This window comes from Octopus sinensis, linkage group LG4 (genome assembly GCF_006345805.1).
Source record: "Octopus sinensis linkage group LG4, ASM634580v1, whole genome shotgun sequence".
NCBI classification, from domain to species: domain Eukaryota; kingdom Metazoa; phylum Mollusca; class Cephalopoda; order Octopoda; family Octopodidae; genus Octopus; species Octopus sinensis.
The window spans coordinates 33456995-33483818 of NC_043000.1; positions in this window are offsets into that span (position 1 = coordinate 33456995).

Sequence of the window (26824 nt, forward strand, 5' to 3'; positions counted from 1 at the left end):
CTTTGTTTATTCATCAGAAAGCCTCTAAATCTCTGAATCATCGCAATTATCGATTTCAAGATTACAATTGGGATTACTTTGAACCAAACTTTGACTTCTGGATCAGACGGTAACAAACAAATTAAGGAGACGAGATAATTTCCAAAGTAAGGAGTCTCACTCATCATAGGAAAGACATCTATTGACTTCACACGTCACAATCCTATATTGAGGCACGATTTAGCAGAAAAAGGTTTTGTTCTTTTTGCGAGAAATATTTCCATATAAAAGAAATGGAGACTAATCTTATGGATTGCTGTAAGGCGGCGACTTGGCAGAATCGTTAACACGCTGGACAAAATATTCGGTGGCATTTCGTCCATTCTCTACGTTCTGAGTTCGAACTTCGCCGAGGTCGACTTGCCTTTCATCCTTTCAGGGTAGATAAAATAAGTACCAGTTGAACACTGGGGTCGATGTAATCGACTAGCACTCTTCCCCTGAAATTGCTGGCCTTGTGCTAAAAATCAATTTTTTAGGTTGATGTAGAATTATCAGTGGCTGCAGTCTACAAGCAATGAATGCCAACAGCACACGCTTGTTCCCTACTTATCCTAGTCGTTGGTATCAGTCGAGAGTGCAGGAAGTGTGTTCATTCTACATTTCATCCATCGAGGGGCTCTTCCCAGGTAGCAAGACTATCGAAGTTCAGTTTAATGGCCACTTGGACAAGTTGTCACATCCACTCATGGTATTACGATAAGCACCTGCGCACAGATTTGACTGGAAAAACTGGAAATCTGTGAATAGGCAGCACCAGCTTGATCCGAAATAATTAGTTAGAGTCGACAGAGAATGAATGGGAACATATTTGAATAAACTCTGTCGTAACTTCTTAAATGTCAAACTCTTACGCTCACGTCGGCACACAACTGTGGTCGGACATCTGTGGCTCGTAGAAGCGGTGAACGCGAAAGAACTAAAAGAAGTAAAACAAGCACTAGTAATACTGTTAGTAGTTGTACTAAAGTACAAGAGTAGAAATAAATTTAGCTTCGTGCTTATTAAATTTTACATTTTATGTATGTATAATACACACACACACACATACACACACGTACACACACAATATGAATATTTATATTTATCTGTTGTATTTATTTGTTAATCTATCTATCTATCTATCTATCTATCTATCTATCTATCTATCTATCTATCTATCTATCTATCTATCTATCCATCATCTATGTATTATGTGTGTATGTATGTATGTATGTATGTATCTATCTATCTATTTATCTATCTATCTATCTATCTATCTATCTATCTATCTATCTATCTATCTATCTATCTATCTATCTATCTATCTGTCTGTCTGTCTGTCTGTCTGTCTGTCTGTCTGTCTATCTATCTATCTGTCTGTCTGTCTGTCTGTCTGTCTATCTATCTATCTATCTATCTATCTATCTATCAGTCTATCTAATTATCTCTCTCTATCTATTCTGTCTATTTCTGTGCCTCTCTTCCGCCAGTCTGTCTAATTATATACCTACCTCCCTTCAGTTACGTTAGTTCTCTTTTATCCATCCACACACCCACCTTTCTTACACACACACCACCCAAACATATGCGAAGCAGCTTCCTTCAGTTTCTTCCTCGTCTTCTTCCTCTTGCTCCATTTCTTTATCTAAGAAACACAACATATTCATTCTGTTATATTTCAAGCCAAGATAGAAATCAAATAAAAGCATAGAATTCTTTTTGTAATTGATCATGATTCCAAGTAAGTGTATCAGCCAGATTTATGGTTTCACTTGTTGCCATCAACACTATTTAATTAGAAGCAAAGAACAGAACAGTTCCTTGTTGTTGTTGTTGTTGTTGTTGTTCATTTATAAATGTTGTTGGTGTTATATAGTGAAGCTCATATCGAGGACAGCAACAGTTATCTTTTAGAATATCATTACAGAAAAAACTGAATTATAATACGATAGATGTATGTAATACAATAACCAAGGTAAAATACGCAGGGACGCCTACTGCAGGAAAAGCTATAGACAAATAAGGGCTACCTTGCGAATGTAGTGAGCCCCAAAATGTTAATAGAATTTAATTAGAGCCAGATGCATCAAGTGAATTCCTGACGACTGCGTTGTAAGATCGAACGCCGGTCAGTTACAGGTAAAACTTGGAGAAGATTTATGGCTTATTTCTCGTAGCTACGGAAAGGCAAGACGTATAAACGTTCTGGTTAATAACTCAATATCACTTTAGTTGCGAAACACTTCGTACATTGTTACCACTAAACAATATCCGCTTCCTCTGATTTTTTACCTAAAAGCGTAGCAGACATGTTGATATCTGAATAATGATTTATAACAAAGAAACAACAACAGACTAGACATCTAAACAAACATCTTCAATTTGTAACAGAGCGAAAAGAGGAGCCAAGAAAGGGCAGTCTTTAACCAAACACAAAATACGCGTAACACTAATAGACTACTATGAGAACTTCGTCACAAACCCTAAATGTAGGTTAATAAATCCAGTTAAGAATGAGCTTGAGAAAGTTAGCAAGCACATTAATAATGTCACTAAATTATGGCAATTGAGTTGAAGACTGGTATAATATCAGTTTATTGATGGTAGCGATTTAGGCATCAAACAAGCCAAAGAGACATTGCTTTTAGACAAGAATTTTGCATGACTCAGAAATCATAATGATCCAGTTAGTGTCATAATACTCTGCTTTGATGGAGTTAAGCTGAGATCTGGTTGGGTCATTCGTGCTTGATTAATGTAAATCGGGATTGGGTTTCTACAGAGACGATGGTCTAGCTATTTCCAAAAACTTAAATGCGCATTTCTTTTAACAAGAATAGTATTGACAGTGACTTTGAAGTTTCACCCAGCCAAGCCATCATCGGACTGTAATTCATTTAAATTTGTCTGTGCCAACGAATCTTGCCACATTCTTACATTGAAGAACCAAACCCTGAACCGAAACTCCGAATTAGACTCCTCATGCAAGCTCAACGTCTTAAAAACTTTAAAAGACTTTAAACCAAAAGATTTTTTCCTAATGGCTAAATATGAAACCTCTTCACCATATATATATATATGTATATCTTCTTCATTAACTATCTCCAAAACTAATATTGCAAATCTACACTATACAAGCTATGCAGAAATTATCTAAGAGTTCTCAAATTTTCCCACAAAATTTCTAGAACAATTCGAAACACCTAAAAAAAACCCAAAAAAACAAACAAAAAAAGAAAAACAAACAAAATACATCACCACAAACATAAAAAACAAACAAAATCTTACAAAAGCCACACATATATTTATGCAAGGAGAAATAACCTGAATCGGAAATTTTTATAATACTCACTTTTTTTCATATTTTAATAAATACAAAAAAACACTACATTTTATATAGTATGTACTCATATACATGAAACCGAATATAAGAAATAATTATAAAAAACAGCCTACAAACTTCGCCTCCTTTCATACGTACATCAAAACATATAAATTGTAACCAAATACTTTCCAGAACAATGATTCCAAATATGCTGAGCGACGACTTTTAATCCTGCCTACATACTCTTGTAAACATTAAAACATTTGATGAACACATTTTCCATACCAATATCACCGTGACATGCTTAACTAATAACCATCAGAGGAAGGAATAGAATCAAAGGAAAAACCATAAATACTTCCAACCTTCCGACTAAACAAGCCTTACCATAGACTTCTTGTTTTTTTTTTCTGAACCCTTAAATATCAATCGTTTAAAAGGTGATACACCAAATAACACACCTAAATGGAAAAGTCGCTGGACCGAACCCTGAGATTTAACTTTCACATTCTCAAAGCAAAAGGTAAATATCCAATTAGTGTCTAAATAAAACCAACAACAATCCAGCAACATTCTCTTGTGAAACCCTATGACCTGAAGATGACACACCTAAAAATACACACCTAATTACAAAACTCTGCATGCATGGATAAATTCTAACAATTAGCACTTCTCCATATTTAATCAATGAAAAATTCTCCATGTCACATTGCCACCACAACCAACCAAACCGCATAATTACCAGCCAACGGAACTCAGGTTACTCAAGAACATTTAAAATTTAACAGAGGCGATATAAAGTCAAGATGAACTTAAATAAATTACACTCCAATGCTGGCTTAGCTGGTCGAAACTTTGAAGTCACTGTCATTACTATTCCAGTTAAATAATATACATATGTGCATATATTACATACACAAGTACACAGAAACACGCTTATATATATGTATATCCACTTACACGCTCATATATATATATATATATATATATATATATATATATATATATATATATATATATATATATATATATATATATATATATATATATATATATATATAATATATATATGTATATGTAATCAACAAATACCAGTAACACAAGTAAGGTTAAGAGGCAAAGAAGAAATATACAAAACAAATAATATAGTTGCACAAACAAAGATCCGTGACTGAAAAAAAAGTAGAATTATAAAGTGACAAAATAATAATCAAAGAGGTGTGCAATAAAAATACATACAAATAACACACATAGACATACATAAGCATAGGCATACGTTCACATGACATTTTAAAAAACGAGAGAAGACATGAAAAGAGACTGGAAAGAAAGAAACGCACACGAAACGAAAAATTCGCCAGTTTCAAATTTTGAAGCTGAAAATAAATGTAGAAAAAAGTAAAGAAAAAAAATGTGAAGATCAAACTAGAAATAAAAACGAAGAGCGCTTTATCGATCAACAAAAATGGTAGCGAGACAGAAAGATAAATATGAACGTCGTTGTTTTTCCATGAAACGATGCATCCATGCGCACCTACGCACACTCTTTTTACTCTTTTACTAGTTTCAGTCATATGGCTGCGGCCATGCTGGAGCACCGCCTTTAGTCGAGAAAATCGACGCCAGAGCTTATTCTTTGTAAGCCTCTTACTTATTCTATCGGTTTCTTTTGTCGAAGCGCTAAGCATAGGTTGTCAAGCGATATTGGGGGAAAAACACAGACACAAAAACATACACACACACACACACCACATATATATATGTATGTATATATATATATATATATATATATATATGAATGTATATATATATATATATATATATATATATATATATATACACACACACACACATATACGACAGGAATTTTCCAGTTTCCGCCCACCAAATCCACTCACAAGGCTTGCCCAAGGTGCCACGCAGTGGGACTGAACCCGGAACAATGTAATTGGTAAGCAAGCTACTTACCACACAGCCACTCCTGCGCCTAAACAGCCACCCCTGCACCTCACACACACACGCACGCATATATATATATGGGGAGAGAGAGAGTAGAGAGGGGAAGGCAGAGGGAGAAAGAGGGGCTGAGCTACATTGTATTTGTCTTAGTCTTTCTAATACTCGCTGTTTAGGTGTAAGATATTTATTCAATATTTGAACATATCACCGACAAATGCACATTATAGAACTTAGTCTAGCCATTTCACCTAAGTCTGGTTTGTGTTTGATTTCAATAGCGATTATTATCAAATTATCTTTGTGGGTTGATCAATGAAAAATATTTATTCCCTAAAGAGTGGCTAAATAAACCTGAAGCACATCAGGATATCACTTTATCTGTATGAGCAGAGCAAGACGCTTAAGTCTGGTTCCATTTAAAATGAGAGAACAAGGAACCATGTTGGTCCTACGGAGGGCATTTTTTTCTCAATCGTCTATTTTATTGTTTTCCACTATGGCCACCAACAATTGCGGAATTCATAGCAACACAACATTATTAAATCAAGCTTGATTCTCTGAGGTGGATTAGTTATTAGAAACGAAATCAAAACTAAATCTCTGTTCTCTGTAGTGAGGAAGGAAAAAACGCGCTGCGCTGCGACATCTTTGCTACCATCAGTATTTTTTTATTTTGACAACAGTTTAGTTTCTGTTTCTTATAAAGTCATGCAGCTACTTCGCTTTTTGCCTAATTCTATCGACTTCACGTTTGTAGCATTGCATTATGTTATCAACTTCATAAACTGCCTAGGTAAAGTCGAAATAACATCCACCGGCCTGAACATCCACCGGCCTGGAAACCCACCGGCCTGACATTCACCGGCCTGACATTCACCGGCCTGACAACGTTTTTGTCTATTACTCTCAAACAATGCTCCGCAGTTTTAGCCTTCACACTCACTAAACACCCCAACCTTTCCTTCACTTCTAATTCATCTCTTTCTCCCTTTCTTTCACTCTTTCTCTCATCCTCTCCTGTGTTCTAACTCGATCTTTGGACATACATTGCAATGCATTCACTTCTCATAGAGGACGACACCTCTGGCCTTGTCAACTGTCTTATTATTGCACTCACTTTCAATGTCTCAAAAGTGATGGAAATGACCCTTAAGAATAACGTTCTTCATTAAATCTCTCTCTCTCTCTCTCTTTCTTTGTCTTCTTAAAGGCCTCATCTACGATATTTCTAAGGCAAGACCTATTAGCGAGAAACTCTCCTATATTAATCATCAGAAGCTCAAACTTCGAGAAATTTGATGCCTTTAGTATTGATAAAAGCTTTCGACCGGGTGTAGCATGTGCATATCCTGCCGAAAGTATTCGCCTCTGCGCTCCCCCAGCTTTCCGTATCTTCGATCGGTAGCTTGCTGTTACATCCAAGACATGCGCTGTGCTGACTGATCCAGACATTAAATGCAGACGTTCTTCATTGTTCGGTTTGTATCCTGCATTCATTCTCCCACACATTAATAACCTACTTGCCGTCATCTCCTATGAAGAAGTCACCTCTCTTCGTTCCTTCCAAATTTTTCGTACGTAAGCTTCCTCCACATACAACCCAGAAACCTCACATCATTTCTCCAGTGACTCCAGGAAGGGAGACCTCGAAAACAGCCTCCACTGATTTATGACAATCTTCTTTCCTTCGGCATCAAATAAAACAAATTCACAATCAACTCATCTATTGGCACAAATATCTTCAGGCAGGGACTTGTGTGTCAATTTAATGGACTCCGCTACCTCTTAACCTACAACCTTACAACAATGTTGCCTTGTGTCGATTTGAGAAATAAATATTCCTATTTAATTTATCTGAGATTGATTGATGAAAAACGAAATCTATCTCGACAAAATTTCAAATCCCAAGGGAAGTCTAGAAACAAATTGTGATGTTTCTGTTTTCCCCATTTGTCGTAAATTATATCTCATGTGTTTTCCTTCCATTTTATTCGTAGTTTTCGGCCAAAACGAAGTAAATATATTTTTTAATAAGTTCGCCGTGGATTAGAAAAGCTATTAATATCTCTACGATCAATGGCAGCATATTTTGTGAGTCCTCAAGAGACATTAACAACCAGAGTAAAATAAAACAGTCACAAGAACTGTCAATGAATTTCTCCATGTTTTATAAAGTCTTTTATGGGGAATCAAGAATGCTTCAATGGCGTTGTGGGATATTGCTTTGGTTTATAGACTTGGAGATGAAGACAAATGCTTTAGTAATTAATACAAGGCCTGCGCAACGTTTATTTAGACTTCTGTAGGTTAAGGTGTGGCGTTATGGTAAGAAGTTTGCTCTCCGACCGCATAGTTGCGAGTTCCTTGGGCAAATATCTTCTGTCTCGGGTTGACCAAAATCTTGTGAGTGGATTTGGTGAAGGAAAACTGAAACAAGCCACACACAGATACACACACACGCACATACACACGCACGCACACACACGCACGCACGCATGTACACACACACATACACACTCACACACGCGCGCACACACACACACATATGTATATATAATATGTATATATTTGTGTGTGCGAGTGTGTGCGTCTTCGTGTCTGTCCTCTCACTGCTTGATAACCAATGTTGGTTTGCTTACGTCCTCGTAACTTAGCGATTCGGCAAAAAAGACTGATAGGATAAGTACTAGGCTTAAAAAAAAAGAAAGAAAAACAAATACTGGGGTCGACTCATTCGACTAAAATCTCGGCAAGGCACTGCCCCAGCAACGCTGCAGCCGAACGACTGAGACAAGCAGAAGATAAAAGCTAAAAGAAATGATTGCTACAGCTGGGGCGGTGCACATTATTTAGTAAACATCCGTTTTCAACGTCGCAGTGTAGCGTAGACATGGCACTTAAAATCGCATAGTTTTCTCTTTGTAACAACAAAAGGAAGCCCGGCCTTTCACAGCAAAAAACTAAAACTGTATTTTTGCTGAAACCACACATTCGAAGGCAAGAAGCCCGGCCAAAGCAATACATTACGGCCCCTACTTTCACAACGACGCCTTACATTGATGAGCATTGGTTCCCTTAGATACGAGCAACTCTCGAGCAACGGCCAAATGTGTCCATGCTTTAGGACGGCACCAGCTGTAGTTCTGGTTTGTACATCTCTTTAACTTACATCTCTATGTTTTAGTACTTGCCTGTATTTATCAGTGGAAGAGTTGTCGAGGTATCAGATTAGAAAGAATAAATCGACTTTGGTAGATATATATATTTTTGCAATAATTGGAATTATATAGAAACTGGTGTTTTGTAGCCTACAATTTCTTAACAGCTGGAAGAGATTAGAAACTGCCAAAGGAGATCAATAAAATAACTTAGCGGTTCACACAAATTGTCAGAGTTGCCTTAAAGACTGGTTCTTCATCTTCAATGAGTAGCAGAGATGATATAACGTCACAAAATGTTGCTGTGTGGTAAGTAGCTTGCTTCCCAACCATATGGTTACGGGTTATTTTGTCGATATCCTTTGGCGGACCGCTATTTTATTTTATCGCTCACGTTGGCGAAGCGCTAATTTATTTTATCGATCGCCTTTGGCGAACCACTAGTTTATTCACTCGATCTCCTTTGGCGAACTGCTAAATTATTTTATCGAACTCGTGTGGCGAACCGATTGTATTATTTTATCGAACACCTTTGGCGAAACGCTATGTTATTGTATCGATTACATTTGGCGAACCGCTACATTATTTTATCGATCTCGTTTGGCGAACCACTATGTTATTTTATCGATCTGCTTTCGCGAACCGCTAAGTTATTTTATTGATCTTCCTTGGCAAAGCGCTAAGTTATTTTATCGATCTCGATTGGCGTACCGCTATAGTATCTTATCGAACACGTTTGGCGAACCGCTAAGTTAATTTATCGATCTCTTTTGGCGAACCGCTAGTTGGTTTTATCAATCTCCTTTGGCAAAGCGCTAAGTTATTTTATGGACCTGCTTTGGCGAACCGCTAAGTTGTTTTATTGATGACCATTGGCGAACCGTTTGGTGAACACGTTTGGCGAACTGCAAAGTTAATTTATCGATCTCGTTTGGCGAACCGCTAAGTTATTTTATCGATCTTGTTTGGCGGACCGCTAAGTTATTTTATTTATCTCCTTTGGCGAAGAGTTATGTTATTTTATCGACCCCCTTTGGCGAACCGCTAAGTTATTTTATCGAATTCTTTTGGCGAGCCGCTAAGTTATTTTATCGATCTCCTTTGGTGAACTGCTAATTATTTTATAGAACACCTTTGGCGAACCGCTAAGTTATTTTATCGATCTGAATTGGCGAACTGCTAAGTTATTTAAAGATTGGACACCTTTTGCCCGATTTCAATCTAATTTTGAACATGGTAAAGTGGAAGCGGATTAGCAATTTAAGCGCGGAAATCTAATTTTTATAAATGGGAGAGAGACAGAGAAAGATAGAGAGTAAGCAATAATACGGGAGAGTCCGAGAGAAAGGAAGAGTAAGAGAGTGTGAAAGTGAAAGAGAAAGGAGAGAGAAACAAAGAGGGAGAATGTGGCAATAAGAAACAGAAAGGAAGCAACAGAAGGTAACAACCACACCCTCACCCGCGTGTAGAGCGGGTCACTTTAAACTAGTCAATATCTATAAAGCTGAAATGCGAAAAGTTTGGGTCATTTTAGGATTGGAACGGGTTATGGGGCATTAGATGGGACATATAAAAAGAGGCGAGAAAGTAAGTGGACTAGGTTAGAAATCCCCATCTGAAAAGCTGTGGTTACTAGGGCAACAAAACCCACACTTTGACAGCTGTTTGTCGCTTCTCTCTTTCGCATATCAGCCTGTCTTCCTCTGTCTCTCTCTTTCCTTCCTTCCTTCCTTCCACTTTCTCTCTATAACGACGTTTGGCAGCTTCGTCTTTCTGTCACTCTTTCTTCCACCACCTCTCTCACTGTACGTCTGTCTGTATCTATAGAGAGAAAGCGTTGACAGCCGCAAAAGTTTAAATATTCCTGCCACTGGTATTTTAGAACGGTGAATTATTACGCTGATACAAATTGGATTTTTATGTGAAAAGGGGTCTAAATGGGGCTGGAAGGGGATTAAAATTTACAGGAGCGGGTGTTTTTATGAATTCTCTGTTATATCAAGCTAAAAAATTTGTGCCAGCCTTTAAATCGTCAATGTGTTTCTGACCGTCATGAAGAAATTTTGAATGCCTGCCATGGTGAGTCTACTGTCGTGAGAAAGAATCACTTCAAAACTTGGTGTTTAGGAATTTTCTTTTACATCAAGTTCAAAAGTTTGCGCCAGCCGTTAAACTGCCAGTACGTTGCTGTCCGTCGTTAAGAAGTTTTGAATTCCAGCCAAGGTGAGTCTACTATCCTCAGATTCTATCCCTTCAGACTTTGGTTTCCAATATTTTTTTATTTTTATTCAGCTCGCTAGTTCGTCTGTCCCTTTTAAATGTTAGTGTTTCGCTGTCTGCCTTGAAGCAGACCTTTCCGTTGTCACTGCCTGATATTTATAATTGATCTTTCAAAATATTTTCTTTTTCAACTTACTCAAGATCTTTTGTTCTTTATAAATGAGAAAGAGATAGATAGAGAAAGATAGAGAGTAAGAGAAAGCGAGGGAGAGTCCGAGAGAAAGGAAGAGTAAGAGAGTGAGAAAGTGAGAGAGAAAGGAGAGATAATCAAAGAGGGAGAATGTGGCGATAAGAAACAGAAAGGTAGCAACAGAAAGTAACAACCACACTCTCACCCGCGCGTAGAGCGGGTCATCTTAAGCTAGTATATATATATATATATATATATATATATATATATATATATATATATATATATATATATTCGTTTTTGGATTATTTATATGAGTTCGTGTGTTGAAGCATATTCTGTTGTGTCTTGAGAGAGTCATTTTCTTTTTGTGCCTGAAAAGGTTGCAAGACGCAACGAAAATTTTAGGAAAATAAAAACACGAAATAAGTGGAAATTTTACCGGTGAGTGTGTTAAATTATAAGGCAAAAAAAGAAAATGACTCTCCCCAGACACAACAGTGTATATATATATATATTATATATATATATATATATATATATAATTAAGGGTTAATTGCAACAAGTTGCTCAAAACCACAAACCGAAAATATTAGGTATGTGGTTTTGAGCAACTTGTTGCAATTAACCCTTAATTATAATTATTATAACCCTTACCAAATATGGTCTTTTCCATACCGATAAATCTACTAGGTGAAATTTATTAATTTTATTTAATTAATTATATTCCACCCTTTTTTGCATATATATATATATATATATATATATATATATATATGTAAATATGTATATATATATATGTGCAGGAAATTGTCCTAAAAGTGTGAGATCCACGAGAAATTTCTGTAAGGGGACCATTGAAATAGGGTGTTTGTATGTAGGCCTTCCATGAAAGTGAAGAGCGGGTCACCCTGCTGCATTAAAAAAAATCAAACTTTGATAACAGTCAAATCTTAAGCGAATGGAAAATATACGAATTAAAATCGGTGGAGCAAATAGGGAGACAAATGAGCACTTTTATCCGGGGCTTATTTATCTGGGGCAACACTGGGACACATCGAAATGAGTTCGTACCTGCCCACAATGATTTACTTTATTATTTTTTAGTTTTTTGGCTCGAATAAACAAGACGTAGCAGAAACAATAGTACCCAGTCACCAGTTTGTTCTGTATGACTGTTGTTGTTGTTGTTGCTGTTGTTGTAGTTGTTGTGGTTACTAACTTACTATATCAAATTCCAATCCTCAAAACAATAACACTGCACACCAACATTCTACTACGCCGCCACCGCTTCACTTCACTTCACGGGAGTATCAAATGCTCAGAGGGCACCATATTTATCCCTCCTCCTCCTCTGCTTCCTCCTACTTTTCCTACTGCCCCCCTCCAGTTCACTATTCCTGTAACACGTTACTCCCCCGCCCACTTACGGCCCGCCCTCCCCCCACCTCCCCAAATTCCACAGTTATGCTTCTGTGCAGATTTTGGAGGATTCCGCAAAATTGCAATCGATATCATCAAATTATGATGGCGGACAAACAGAAATCTAATTTAAAATGAAATTAGTAATGAGCTTGCAGGTGTTATTGTGCTTGTTGTTCTCTTGCCAGTATTGCTGTGTAACAACAACAACAACAACAACAACGACAACAACAACAACAACAACAAAAACAACAGCAGTAATAATAATAAAAACAACAATAATCATTGTAACAAAAGTAATAATAATAATAATAATAATAACACTAAAAATAGTAGTAATCATTTCTGCTATAGGCACAAAGCCTGAAATTTGGTGGGGTGGACTGGTCGATGAGATCAACCCCAGTGCGTAACTGGTACTTAATTTATCGGCCCCGAATTGATGAAAGGTGAAGTCGACGTCGGTGGAATGTGAACTCAGAAAGTAGCTGCAGACGAAATACCTATTTCTTTATTGTCCACAAGGGGCTAAACACAGAGAGGACAAACGGATTAAGTCGATTATATCGACCCCAGTGCGTAACTGGTATTTATTCAATCGACCCCGAAAGGATGAAAGGCAAAGTCGACCTCGGCGGAATTTGAACTCAGAACGTAGCGGCAGACGAAATACCAATTTCTTTACTACCCACAAGGGGCTAGACACAGAGAGGACAAAGAAGGACAGACAAACGGATCAAGTCGATTATATCGACCCTAGTGCGTAACTGGTACTTATTTAATCGACCCCGAAAGGATGAAAGGTAAAGTCGACCTCGGCGGAATTTGAACGTAGTAGCAGACGACATACCGCTAAGCATTTCGCCCGGCGTGCTAAAGTTTCTGCCAGCTCACCGCCTTAATAATAATAGTAACAATAATAATAATAATAACGGTAACAACAACATTAAGAACATCAACAATAACTAATAACAACAACAACAATAGCCCCACGAGGCTCCGGCAGGGGTGGTGGTGAACCCTGCTGTACATTTTCACCACGACTTTCTCTCACGCTTTCTTCCTGTTTCTGTTGTATCTGTCTTTTAAAGGGGCCAACCTGTGTCACAGCTAAATCTCCCCGGGAACTACGTTAATGGTAAACGTGTCTGTGGAGTGCTCAGCCACTTGCACATTAATTTCACGAGCAGACTGTTCCGTTGATCAGATCAACTGGAACCCTCGTCGTCGCAACCGACGGAGTACCGCGACATAAATATATAATAATGTATTTATTATTGTATAAAATGTAATAATATAAAATATAATTAAACAATGATAGTGATGCTATAATGCAATATATCGTTAATATATTATGGTTACTAGTAGCAGTAGTAGTAGTGTTGTTTGTGTTGCTGCTAGTGTTGCTATCAATTTTATGCCCCAGTGATTTCTGCGAGATTGTAATGTTTGTTTTGGTATTTTCTGGAACACTGATTGGTGCGATCTAATGCAATAGTGCGTAGAATTTAGTGAGTATATCAACAGAACTTAGACAATATAGAATCCATAATATAGTGTATTCGGTTTCGATTCGCGAACCGGGCGATGCATTATGTCTCTGAGTAAAAGACTTTCACGTTGCTACAGTCCACTCGGCCGTAAATGACTAACCTTGCAATGGACCGGTGTCACGTTGAGGGACAATGCTGTGACCTTGGTTACTTATAAGCTAAGGAGACCGGATATCCGGTCCTATGAATTCTAGGAAATCAAGACAATCCATTATTTAAAATGATGTATACAAGGGCGTATTATATTATAGTGCGTATTTTACTTAGCATGGATTATAGTGTTTAGTATCGATAACACTATGGTGTATATAACAGTTTATATAATGTTGACAGTGTGACGGTGTATATAATATTACGACCGAGGATGGAATAGCATTTACAGAAATCCCTCGACTATCGCGGGCGTTACGTTCCAAAACCACTCGCGCCAGGTGAAAATCTGTGAAGTAGAAACAGTACAGTATATATTTTTTATATCATTTTAATAATTTGTATATATTTATTTTATTATAAATGCAAAGCACCAGCACGGAGGAATCGACGTGAGCTTAAATAATTGTAACGGGACGAAAGGTCTGTAACACTGGAGGGGTGCAGCTCTCATCCTTTACATTAAATTATTAATCGAAAGAAAAGCCAAGACTTCTGAATATCTTCAACAGCATAAATATTTTAGTTCTGGATTCGCAATATATACATTCTTCTTCAGGGCGAATCGGTTGCCTAGGAGCTCGTCGCAGTAGTCAAATGGAGTGAGCCAAATCCTGTCCGTTCAAGCACTGTGTAGCAACGCCACGAGGTGGCAGCTTGGGAGAGCTGTTAAAACACGTCCTTCCTGCTAGGCTGTCAGCATTCGAGAGAGCATGCGCATGAGGGAACTTCCGGCAGGCCTGCCGGAAGAATTCAACTCTGCACATGCGCGCTGAAAACCTCCAAAATGGCGTCACTACATAATAAACCGTGATAGGCAAACCGTGATAGGTGAACCGCGATAGGTGAACCGCGGTAGATGAACCGCAATATGGTGCGGTATTACAGTAATGAAAATGACGGTAATTATGACATGCGCATAACAATCTATCTCAGAACTTTACGATCGTGAACAGAATAACGTAACCACTAAGCCACGCGCCTTCGCTGGTGTATATAAGAGGTATGTATAATCGTACACACAGAACTGTCATCCGGTCGGTTGCAGCGACGAATGCTCCAGCTGGTCTGATCAACGGAAAAGCTGGCTTGTGAAATTAAGATGCAAGTGGCTGAGTATACCTATTTCTTTACTACCCACAAGGGGCTAAACACAGAGAGGACAAACAAGGACAGACAAACGGATTAAGTCGATTATATCGACCCCAGTGCGAAACTAGTACTTAATTTATCGACCCCGGAAGGATGAAAGGCAATGTCGACCTCGGCGGAATTTGAACTCAGAACATAACGGCAGACGAAATACAGCTATGCATTTCGCCCGGCGTGCTAACGGTTCTGCCAGCTCGCCGCCTTAAGGTGGCTGAGTATACCCTTAATGTAGTTCTCAGGGAGATTCAACTTGACACAGAGTGTGACAAAGATGACCTTGGGAATTACTGGTACAACACATTTTTGCCAGCTGACTGGACTGGAGCAACGTGAAATAAAGTGTGTTGCTCAACGACGACACAATGCGAACTCAAAACCTTACGATCGTGAACCAAATAACGTAACCACTAAGCCACGCTCCTTCACTGGTATATATATTCGTACTCACACACACACACACACCAGTACACACACACACACACACCCGTACACACACACACACACGTACACACATACACGCGCGCACACACACCCGTACATACACGCATACACGCGTACACATATGCACACATACACGCACACACAGGTACACACACGCCTACACACTCGCACACCCACACACACACACACACACGTACACACATACACGAGCGTACATACACCCGTACATACACGCATACACACGTATACATATGGACACACATACACGCACACACACGTACACACACACGCCTACACACACACACGTACACACATACATACGCGTACACACACCCGTACATACACGCATACACACGTACACATATGCACACACATACACGCTCGCACACATACACACACGCGCCTACACACACGCACACACACACACGTACACACATACACGCGCGCACACACACCCGTACATACACGCATACACACGTACACATATGCACACATACACGCACACACACGTACACACACACACACACACACACGTACACACACATATGTAACAATATAATTCAGAGTTTATTTTATTTTTTAGCTGCAAAAAAAAGGGGGCCGTGTCTATGACTCCTCGCGGAGCCTTTGGGGCCACCGGCAGTTTTGGACAAAGCAGATTAGGATTTTTATTGTACATCGACTTCATGTCATTAGCTATAACCACCGGTGCTATTGTCCACTAATTGTCTTTGAAAATAAATAAATAAAACTTGCATGGTTGGCAGTGAAGCACTGTTGCCTTTGATTCGTTTAAATGTTTTAGACATGTTTAGTCTTCAAAAAGGCCATTTTTACTGCGGGTTGTCATGGAGAAAAGTTATCGTTTTATGCAAAAGGTGTGAAACACTACTTGATTTCTAGTTATTTCGGAGTTGTCCCTCTTGGTAATAATAATAATTATTTCTACTTTAGGTACAAGGCTCTAAAGATTGGGGGGGGGGGGCTAGCTGATTATATCGACCCTTGTGCGTAACTGGTACTTATTTCATCGATCCCGAATAGATGAAAGGCAAAGTTGACCTCGGTGGAATTTGAACTCAGAACGTATTGGCAGACGAAACACTGCTAAGCATTTCGCCCAGCGCGCTGACGATTCCGTCAACTTGCTGCCTTGGTGTGCAATAATAACGAGAACAAAAGCAGCCCGAAGTGCATATATTAGTGCATTGGGGGTGTTCCGAAATGGCTTTGGCGTTTTATTACATTTTTGGCTAGTGAAGGAGCGTGGCTTAGTGGTTAGGATCATTCGACTTAAGATCGTAAGGTCGTGAGTTCAATCCTGGCAACGCGTTGCGTCCTTGAGTAAGACACTTTATTTCACGTTGCTCCAGTCCACTTACCCGACCAAATGAATAGTACCTGTAATTCAAAGAAGCAGCCTTGTCACATTCTGTGACAAACTGAATCTCACTGAGAATTACATTAAGGATATGCACGTCTGTGGAGTACTCGGCCACTTGTACGTTTATTTCACGAGCAGGCTGTTCCGTTGATCGGGTCAACTGGAACCCTCGTCGTCGTAACCGACGGAATGCCATTAATTACATCCTTTGGTTAAAGAGAGAATGGTCATTTCACTGGTCAAATGATTGGCCCAAGTATAATTTGAAATGACCAGAAAATTAGAAATACATTATAACAGATTAATAAGATAGAAGAAAATTCCTGGGAAGGCATCGGTGCCAGCGGTCACCCCCGCCACCACCATTTGGAAATCATCAAGTCTACCGAACTGACCCAGCAAATGAAATTGAAGAACCAATAATTTCATCTCCATTAAATGCGGCACAACCCACCCCTGCGAGAGAAACAGTAACCAGATCTCCCTCACAGTGCACCCTCAACAACATGTGTAAATAAAAGACGGAATGGTCACGGCTGGAATTAGTTTAGTCATAAGTATGCTCAATTAGAACTAGCAACCCGTGAGTAAATTAACCAAGAGGCAGGTTTTGTTGTAATAATGATATTAGTTTCGCCTGGAGAGGAAGTACTCGACACAGTATATATCTGGTATATTGATTATCAAACCTCCGAAGATGAAAGGTGAAGTCAGTCAAAGTACGATTTGAACCTAAAACGTGAAGTACGTAATTCAGTTGTGTTACTCTATTTCGTCTGACTGTCTACCGATTCTACCTGTAGGCCGCCCACCTGCCTCAACCACGATGACGACGACGACAACGACGACCAGTAGCCCCCCCCCCACCGCTGCCGCCACAACCAGCACCAGCACCAGCACCACCAGCACCAGCACCAGCACCACCACCACCACCACCACCACCAGTACAAAAAAAAAACATGAATGAATTTCTAGCATCGACAGAAGATGGTAGAAAAAAGTTGATTACTCACCAACGCTTGCATTTAATTGGTACAAATTTTATCGATCCTGGGACGATGAAAGTAAAGTCGGCTCCAGCAGGATTTGAAGTTAGTATGCAAAAAACCAGCAGCACCATCACCACCACCACTACCGCCACCGCCGCCACCACCGTTACCACTTTCGCCGCCACCGCCACCACCACCGCCGCTGCCGACGCCGCCGCCGCCAACGCAAGGTCATGCGCTGTTTATCTTGATAATGTGATGCATGTGCCTGGTGTACCCTTATCAGACGGGTAGTCATGATGGGTATACTGGGCTTCGTATATTTTACCCCAGTGTCACTTGGATTGCATGCACTGTTCTCTCACTCAATAATAATAATATTAATAATGATTTCATTTATTTGCCGCAAGGGTGAAGGTTGAGGAGGACAATACGGAGAGAGACTTGAAGTATGAGGATTTAATATAATAATGAAATGATAAAAAAAAAATAAAGCATACACGGTATACGCTGGAAAAGAAGGGACATATGCATAACATACAAAGGGGAAAAGAAGGAGGGGGTACGATGATAGAGATGTGGCCCTCTTGATAGAGGAACGCCTCTAGGGATAATCGAGGAACCCCACTGTCCGAGATTTCCCTGAAGTCCTATGAGCAAGTGCTCTCCCCAATTCCTTCTCCCCGGCTCACAGGTCTACACTTAGAGAGGTACCATCCACTCTTGCCATTTTCGCATCTTTCTCCCACTTTTCAGTAAACTCACTCGAGGACAGCACTTCACTCTCCACTCTCATTTTCCTTTTCAAGTGAAACTTGAAAAAGTCAATGAGAGTTCTACCAAAGAGGAATGGATCTGTCCTCATGCCTTTCAGCCTTGTCCACCAAACAACCTCTTTCGCCACAGCCACCAGGCAAAGGAAAATTGCCTTGCCTGTCTATTTGAAGGAGGGCGGCGGTGCAATCATCACTACAGACTCGGCCGACAGTCGGGTCCGTGCTACACGTAGCAGTAGCTGTTCGACATAACCCCACAAGTCAGCAATGCTCGGACATTGAACGAGGGCGTGCAGGACGGTTTCGTCACTCTGCGCGCACCTCGGACAAGTCCGTCTGACAGCGCATCAATGATGATGATAACAATAATAACAACAACAACAACGACGACGACGACGACGACGACGACGATGATGATGATGATGATGGTAATGGTGGGAGGGGGAGAGACAGGAAAAATCTAGGGAAAGAAGAATCTGAAGAAGAAAAGGGAAAAGAAGGTAACTATCACAGAGAGTCCTGATATAATTATTTCTGAAAAACAACAACATCAACAACAACATCATTTAATGTTTCCAAGTTGAAAACATCCTTTAGCTAAAAGTTGTTTGAAAAACAAGAAATGGAAGTCAGCAATAAACTGTTCTTTTGACTCTAAATCGAATGAATTCAATAAAACGATGTATCGAAGGGAGGGTAGGGGTGGGGGTAGGAGAGGCGAAGTAGGAGAAAGGGACAGATCAAACAGTTTGGAAAGAAATATTTGAATAGAGGAATAAGAATTCCTGGTAAATATCCAGGAATATATCCACCACCTGGTGCTGTTCGCTGTTGTGTGTGTGTGTGTGTGTTTGTGAGTGTCTCTGTATTTTATTTGTTGAGTTTAATGTTGTATAATGTGGCATACGCTGATCATTACTACAACTAAACACCACCACCACCACCACCACCACCACCATTCTGCCGTCATAAACGAAGATCAAATCTGAAAGACACTCGCAGACATTGGTTAAAGTCTAAAAGCCAACAAGTGATGTCATGCTTACTCCTGATACATAAGTGAAGGTCATGTAGAATACAGTGCTCTGCTGAGGTATGGCTGCAGTGGTTTTAGAAGCTCGCTTTGTAACTCCTATACCAGTGAACTAAGTGAACTAACACCCCTTATTTTTCGAGCAGCTTCCGGAGTATTCGAGCGGTTCCAATCAGTGCTGTTTTCCGCAAGTGCTCCACCCTTATTGCTGACCCGATTTGTCACCATCCCTTTTCCACACGCACATACATACTCTCTTATACACACGCACGCGCACCTTCATTTTGGGATCGCCATTACTTTATTATACCTCCCCTTCTTCGTAGCTCACCTGTGTGACCCTTCTGTCCGGCATTCGCCATAATAGATAGCTAGCCACTACACATTCTTTATTTTCTCTCCTTGTTTCCTTCTGTGTTCCTTTCCGTGGAAGAGCATAGGCTCGAAACGTTAAAGACTTTTTCACTTCCCGAGCGTTAAACTAATACATCTCTTTGTTGTCTACACCACCTGACTTCATCTTTTGTTTTTTGTGAATTCTCCCTAACTCCTAGCATTTCAAAATAAATGGCTACTGTGGTAATTTAACCAACTTCTTAATTACTTCAGGTCTCTCTCTCCCTTCTCAAGAAGCACCATTAGATTCCAAGAGCAAGACTAGTGGAAATCTATGCCACAAAATGAAGAATTCTATGAAATCAATGACGTCACGCTCACATCATGAAATATTTCTTAAGTCCAATAAAATTTTCTTCCAGACTTCTCCCATCAATCGTCGTATTCGTTGTGAAGGGTCCACTATGTTGTCAATACTTTTTATCTCTGTACATTTTTGCTAAAACTTATTCACAGCAACCTATTCCTCTCGCACCAAGTTGCCATGCTGTCATCAGAAACGTTAGCACGTCGGGCGAAATGCGTAGCCGTATTTCGTCTGCCGTTACGTTCTGAGTTCAAATTCCGCCGAGGTCGACTTTGCCTTTCATACTTTCGGGGTCGATAAATAAAGTACCAGTTTCGCACTGGGGTCGATGTAATCGACTTAATCACTTTGTCTGTCCTTGTTTGTCCCCTCTGTGTTTAGCCCCTTGTGGGTAATAAAGAAATAGATACTGTTCCGAGACAGACATGATATTCCCTCCTTCGACAAGCATCAACACAGACATTCACTTCGCATCATAGGAACCATCATGTGTTCTCTAAGCAGGAATATCTTCAGCTCAAACACCCAAAGACTTTCACAATAGTTGTTGTCTTTTACAGAAAAAACATTGCCAAAATTGTGTGGCCAAAACACTAACGTAACTCATTAGGGGCCAAAAATACTTCAGTCCTTAATTGCTGGCGGATCTTTTATGATGCATAGATGCAATTTACTTTAGGGTGTTAACTACATATTTAGGGGACACACATACACACACACACAGAAACACACACGTATGCACGCATACACACATACATATACACACAAGCATACGCACACACGCACGCACACACACATACACACACAACCACACACATACGCACGCGCACACACACATAAACACAAACATACACGCACAGATACATACACACATACACACACACGTACACACACACACTTCATCTATAAAAGACCTATCGGCTGCTGGGCCAAAATCCTTCTCATCAATACGCTACACAACGAGGCCTGACAAGCTCTGCCTCATTTTCTATTCCTCATTAATATTTTAATTTCTGGTTGTTCCAAACAGTCTAGGAAACCGACTATCCCCTCCATTCAAGCCCACTTCATTTGTCACCATTTCCATATCTCATCCGCGCCCTAAATACTGCAGAAAGTACTTTTAGCAATTAAAAAAAAAAAATAAAACCTTGTTTTTCAAAACCAAGAACAACAATCTTTTAAAATTCGGTTTCTTCCAGACAAAACAGAGAAACTGAAGATGGACATCAACCCAAAAGATTGGGACGAAATGAGAGAAAAACTATTCAAATTTATTCCATTAAATATTAAATACTAAAATGGATTATGCACAGATCACACTCACTCAATCACGTCCTCTCTCTCTCTCTCACACACACACACACTGAAGATTCTTACTCCTTAATATTTCATTATTATCGATTCCTTAGACTCTCTTTCGCAACCTCAAACAATTCTGTCTATAGAATCCGTTGATGACCAAATGTGGCCCTCCTAAATAAATCACGTTTTCAAATATAATCAATAACGGCGAAATGTTTTCATTTTTAACAGAAAAAAATCTTAGAAAACTTTAAAAACTTTCTTTTTGAGATAAAACCAACAAAAAATATTTCAAATCTGTAATAGAGAAGTTTTTAGTAATTTTAGACTGTCTGCATATTGTTTTAAATAGGCCAACTTTCCCTTCAAGGGGGACAGGCTGTGACGTCTGGTGGGGATATACTGTGTTCATGTGAACACCGTTTAACTCTCACTACCTCAATGCTATCCGGCAATAAAACAAGTACAATATACATTATTTAACAGGATATTATATAACCCATTAGGTTATATAACAGCATGTGACCGCTCATGCTGAATGTATGTGTCTTGTTTGTTCACCGGTTCACTGTGCTATAGCGCTCTGGAGACGACTTTCTCTTTGCGCTGGGCTTGAAACACCCAAAACTCATCGAAAGGCAAGATAACAGTGCTAAGAGGGAGTCGTCACATGAGCGTCGTTCGGCAGCGAACCGGCGAACAAGCAAATCACATACATTGAGTGTGCGCGGTCGATAATGTTTACAACACTTGCGCTGCTTTTACGTTTCGTATTCGAATACGTTTGTGTAAACAATGCGATCGAAAATAGAAAGAACACACAAACAAACAAGCTATATAACTAGTACAATCTCTCTATATATAAACGGCAAAATGTCTGTCTGTGTGTGTATCCTTTATACAAATCCACTATTTTTCAGTTAGAGGGCTCGCACTATCTATGATCATTGAAAACCGCCCAAGGGTGGTCGTGCACATCTTTACATTTCCCCAGTCACCTCGCAAAGCCATTAAAAATCAATAGAAGTGACTTTTTGTGAATTTTCTATCCAAAACCCAATCAAAATGCCCGAAACTTGATACGCCAATTGAATGCCAGTTAGCTGTATGTGATTGGTCGGAGATTTGGACAGTACTCGCGTGTATGTGCGCACGCACGCAGCTGTATATGCATGCACTAGCACTATGACCTGGCAACGCCGGGTCATAGTGCTAGTGTACAATATAACGACAATAAGATTGTACAAGGAATGTCTGAGCTCGCAGTGGTCATATCAAGTTCTCCTATTTCAAATAAGTGAATCCAACAAGAAATCCTGAACCTAATAGAACCGCCACCCCCAACTCCATAAAAAAATGTGCACCGATTTTATGTCTTTGGTTTGCATCGAGAATATAAAATGGGAGAAAGAAATGCAACAATATAAGTAACAACGACGATGAAGACGACGGCGGCAGCAGTGATTACAAAAGCCTGAAGAGCAAATGTGTGACTCCATGTTTAAAATGTGTGACTCCATGGATTAAAATTAGAATAAAAATTTAGAATCAAAAAAGTAAGTGCTGTCCATTTTTGCCACCGACGAACCTGTAATGCATCGAGATGGAAAGTTATGAGGATGGATGAAAGTCAATCTAACAGATCACTGATGAAAATGTCTAAAGAGGAAGAAGAGACGGAAATGTCATTTCGACACACAGACAGAGACAATGGAGAATGGCAAAAAAAAAAAGAATGAAAAACAAGAATCAACAAAACCTAACAACACTTTATATGAAAATCTGATTTAATTAAATTAAGTCAACATAATATTAATTTAATTTCTCACAGACGAAACAACATACCGAGGGCATATATTAATTATTTAGTTTGATTTATCGTCGTGACCAAGGAAGACCATATTGGAGCAATACCAAAAACAAACAAAACACAACACAATGAGCTAAAATGAATGTCTCTAACTGATCGTTCGACCAGGTAGAAGAAGCAGCGAAATACTCCTTAAATCGCACCACACCATCTCAAATAAGTAAAGGCCACGATGAAATATTTTTGAAAAGGCAGAGTTTCCACGGTTGGAATGCTTTTGATAACAGGTTAGTTTCATTGGGGCCGGCATGCGATTAACAACAACGTCTGATAAATATTTTATGACATTGAATAAAAAAAAAAAACTGCGAGAATTGTAGAGGGGGAAAACAGTTACGCCATTAAGGCAAGACTGAAAGTTTACATTGGAGCAGAAAAACTAACACACGACAGAAACATCAAATAGAATTTAAATGCTGAAATAGTTTCCGTCTATTATAATCAGAGAATGGAGAATGTAATCTTTATTGTCGATAAATTAATTTGGTTGCAGCAAGTCTGGTCGACAAAGGTATAATTATTAGATTATTAAAACGGATAACAAAGGTAGAACTATTAAATTATTATTACTTATAACATACGCTATGATTTTAAAATCAATTTAAAATATTGAATTCAAAAATACAGTTCCACAGAGATACATACATACATGCGTACATACATACATACATACATACATACATACATACATACATACATACATACATACATACATACACACACATGTATACATATATATGTACATATATGTATATTATGCACGTGTATGTGTATGTATGTATATCTGCAATTCTGTAATATATACATATATATATTAATGTGTATATATAATCATATATATGTATATATGTATGTATATATATCTACATATATATGTATATATATGTATATACATACATATATACCTTGTATAAGTATGATCAATATTGTGTACATATATATATACGCATATATATATGTTATATATATATATATATATATATATATATATATATATGTATCACATTTATATTTATACTACTAACAAATATATGACAACACATAAAGTTACAAATATTTAACCAATATTTACCTGCTATTATTTATAGCTTTATGTGATTCGAGATCCTCTGTTCGAATAATTTCTTGAAAATATATATATATATATATATTTGTGTATGTGTGTGTGTGTGTGTGTGTGTGTATGTAACCGGTCTCCTTAGTTTCCATGCTTCGGTTAGAACATATTTGGGGAAATACTTATATGCATGGAAACAAACATGGGTTGGCAACAAGAACGGCACCCGGCAGTAGGAAATCTGCACCAACGAATTTCATCTGACCTGTGCAAGTATGGGAAAATTGACGTTACAACGATGATGCATGCATGTATATATATATATGTGTATGTATATATAAACACATATAGTATCAGAAAGGGAGGAATTTCGATTATCCCCACGTGGTGAGTTATTATATATATAAAAAATTAAAGAAGGAAAATGCACACATTTCACATATTTTTAATATACTTTTTAATATATTTTATATTGTGTTTGACGACCGGTTTCGCTTTCGCTAATCATGACATTAAAATTTATTTAAATACGTATTTTCTTAAGAAATTTTTTTGGTCCATGTTGTGTGTGGAGTTTATGAATGACTGATTCAACAAGTAGAAAAATCTAAGGGGAGGTAATTGGTGATCGTTATTATTGTGGACAAGGGAGATATTGTCATTCTGATAATCTGATAAATCGAGTGAAACATAGAGACGAGTTGATAAGTAGAGAGATAGAAAGATAGATAGAGATAAGCAAGTAGTTTCATTGATAGAGAGAGAGAGAGAGAGAGAGAGAGAGACCGTGTGTGTGTGTGTGTGTGTGTGTGTGTGTGTGTGTGTGTGTGTAATGGTTTGTTAATTAGACAGATAGAATGACAGGGAGACAGATGGGTTAACAAGTCGAGAGGTAGAAGGATACATATATAGATAGATAGATAGATAGATAGAGGGAGAGAGAGAGAAAGAGAGAGAGAGAGAGAATTTAGTGCTAAATGGTGAGATGAAACAGATGGGTTAGTGTAAAAGTAACCATGGTGAGCCGAGAGAGGGAGAGAGGCGGAGGTGGGGTTCTCACAAGACCGAAGAAATATGTGTCCTCGTCTTCGGTATTAAAACAAAGAATTTCTGCCACAATTCTGCGATGAAAGGGAAAGGATTACGAGAGGTAAACCTTACAATTGTAACGAGGTTATCACGTCTAATTAAATAATTGACAAAGGAAATATATTTGTGGTTTGATTGAGGAGGTTAATCACCATGGAAACTAACCAATTAACTTAGACTGGTGGAGTGAGGAGAATGATCTCTGGTGATGGTCATGGTAGAAGGCTGCTGTATTCACAAAACATTAGGAACAGGTGTAGGAAGAGCAGTTAGCAAGGAAGAAGGTAGGGAAAGCAGCAGCAGCAGCAGCAGTAGTAGTAGTAGTAGTAGTAGTAGTAACGGTAGTGGTGGATCACATTCTTCTGTTCATGTTCTTTCACTTCAAATCATCACCACAATCACCACCACCACCACCACCACCACCACCACTACCATCATCATCATCATCATCATCATCATCACCACCACCATCATCAAAATCCCCACCATCATCACCATCATCATCATCATCGTCATCATCATCACCACCATCACCATCATCATCATCATCATCATCATCATCATCATCATCATCATCATCATCATCATCATCATCCTCCACCCGGCTTCTGCAACACAGAATATTTTCTTGTGGAAACTCTCAAGTTTCTTAATAGGATGTCTCTAACTTTCAATTGATATATTTATCCGTTAAGCAACATCAATGGAGGCTTCTATTCGGATGTTCGATATGCTAGAAATAACAGCCATCTCTCCGAAATTACATCCTGTTATTTTACAAAAGCAAGAATGCATGTGGAAGTCAGAGACATCCCTAGAAATCATCATCATCATCATCATCATCATCATCACTAACATTTTGCTATTCTAGTCACTGTCGCTCTTACCATCAGTAATGCCGTCAGCTCTACAAACTACAAACGCGAGCTCTATTTCTTGCTATGTCTGGTGTTTTTGTTGTTGTTGTTGTTGTAGTGAAGCCATAGGTTAGTGCTGAGTAGATCTATAAAGCCGTTTCAGCCATAGC